Below are 2513 nucleotides of genomic sequence, written 5' to 3' on the forward strand. Positions count from 1 at the left end.
TCCATCCATCCATCCATCCATCCATCCATCTATCTATCTATCCATCTATCTATCTATCCATCCATCTATCTATCAATCATCCATCCATCCATCCATCCATCCATCTATCTACCCATCTATCCATCCATCATCTATCTATCTACCCATCCATCCATCCATCCATCCATCCATCTATCTATCTAGCCATCCATCCATCCATCCATCCATCTATCCATCTATGTATCCATCCATCCATCCATCCATCCATCTATGTATCCATCCATGCATCCATCCATCCATCCATGCATCCATCCATCCATCCATCTATCCATGCATCTATCTATCTATCTATCCTATCCATCTATCTATCCATCCATCCATCCATCATCCATCTATCCATCCATCATCCATCCATCCATCTCTCTACCCATCTACCCATCCATCCATCCATCCATCTATCCATCTATGTATCCATCCATCTATCTACCTATCTACCCATCCATCCATCTATCCATCTATCTATCCATCTATCCATCCCTCCATCCATCCATCCATCTATCTATCTATCTATCTATCTATCTATGTATCCATCCATCCATCCACCCATCCACCCATCCATCCATCCATCTTCTATCCATCCATCCATCCATCCACCCACCCACCCATCCATCTATCTATCTATCTATCTATCTATCTATCTATCTATCTATCTATCTATCTATCCATCCATCCATCCATCCATCCATCCATCCATGCATCTATCTATCTATATTGCAAAATATATTTAAGCAGTATATATATATACAGTATATATATCTCCTCACTATGTCTCTCTCCCTCTCTCTATATATATATATCTTAGAATATATGGCTTAATAATTTTATCTAAAAAAAGAACGTTATATTTTATATTTACAATAGAATAAATCTAGAAGTTCTAGAAGAGTCTCAAATCTAAAATTCCTGGACATTTCAATGTTTCCCTGTTTATAGTTATATATGCGAGAGAGCAAAATCTGAATCCTTTGATGTCACATTCACAATTTACATTATAAAATATAAATATAGATATAAATATAATAGCAATCTATTTTATAAAATCATATTATATAAAAACAAAAAGTATATTGTATGCTTCATATATATTTACTTTTATTTTTTATAATATAACTTTATAAAATATATAATTTTAATTATCTATCTATCTATCTATCTATCTATCTATCTATCTATATATATATATATACTTTTCCCTGTTTATAATTACATATCCGAGAAAAAAATCTAAATCCTTTAATGTCACATGTCGCTGCGCGTGACGTCACGGCGAGGGGCGTGTCTAGTGAATTATTATTATTACATTCATTCATAGCTTACACTTAAAAAGAGCAGGCGGCGGCAAAACGGTGCGTCTCCTGAAGTCCAACAGTAATCCACACCGTCCATATCTCACGAAGAGACGTAGAGGTAAGATTCCAGAATGAATCAGCTGTATTTTAAGCAGCTGCGTGAGACTGAACAGGGAGCTCGTGCAGCGGTGAAGTAGGTGAAAGGTATATTCTGGTATAATCTTGTCCTTATGGTATGACACAGAAAACACAAGCTGATTCCGGACGGCAACGCATGTTTTCTCTGAATAAAACAAGAAAGGATGTCATTTATGTTTTTATGTATAGAAATGCATGACACTCAAGAGCACCTGGTGAATGCTGCACAACGAGGTCAGGGCATCTCTACAAAGCTGAAAGCACGTTAGAAGGACGTTCACTTAGTTACTGTTGTTATGTGCGCGCAACAACTGCGTTGGAATATGTTTGATTTTAGTTATTGATTGCAATGTTATCAGGGAACTTGTCAAAGTGTTTGTCCTCTTGCTACATAGTTTCGATTTGTTTCGGTGCCAAGTAAGTTTACTATTGATTGAGATTTGTTTTTTTGAATGACGCAACACAACAAATCAAATAGCTTCCCGCACATCCTAATTTGTTACAGTTAGAGATATTAATAACCGCTATGTTATCAATTTAAATCTGGAATAGGTAATCCAAAATGTAACATTATATTATTATTTACTAACCCTCATGTTAATCCACACTAAATGAGGTAGTATGCAGTATGACAGCATGCGGTCACTTTCACTGTAAGGAAAAACAATGCAGTAAAAATGAATGCAATTCCCTAAATTCTGGCTAACGTGTCATTTTGTGTTCCACAGAATAAAAATAGTCTTACGGGCTTGGAATAGCGTTAGTATGACCAAATTATGAATTTTCATATTTTGGTGAGCTGTCCCTTTAATTTAATAGTTCGCTCGTAGAGCAGGAACTATGCAACTAGATATACAAACATGTGTTCCTATTTCTATTGTTTGATCAAATAACTCGGTACACGTTGCGGAATATTTAATACCAGCTTATTAAAACATATTGAGCTATAATGGCGTAGTGCAGCATGTAACATCAACATAGTGCCGTGACCTTTCGCCTAGTTTCCATCTGCACCGGTGCGTCACGTGATCACCGCTGTTGTTGTTG

At 36.3% G+C, this 2513-nt stretch overlaps 1 protein-coding gene across 2 annotated transcripts in view; it reads left to right on the forward strand.

Annotated features, from left to right (window-relative positions):
- The first annotated feature begins 1358 nt into the window (after positions 1-1358).
- LOC107675280 (carnitine O-palmitoyltransferase 1, liver isoform-like) overlaps positions 1359-2513 on the forward strand; it is a 41906-nt gene continuing 40751 nt past the window's right edge. For both annotated transcript variants that reach the window (XM_016469574.1, XM_016469575.1), the window contains exon 1: positions 1359-1446. The gene's annotated coding sequence lies outside the window, so the exon portion shown is untranslated. The remainder of the gene's footprint in view (positions 1447-2513) is intronic.

Source organism: Sinocyclocheilus anshuiensis, unplaced genomic scaffold (genome assembly GCF_001515605.1).
Source record: "Sinocyclocheilus anshuiensis isolate Anshui unplaced genomic scaffold, SAMN03320099.WGS_v1.1 scaffold532, whole genome shotgun sequence".
Classification (NCBI taxonomy): domain Eukaryota; kingdom Metazoa; phylum Chordata; class Actinopteri; order Cypriniformes; family Cyprinidae; genus Sinocyclocheilus; species Sinocyclocheilus anshuiensis.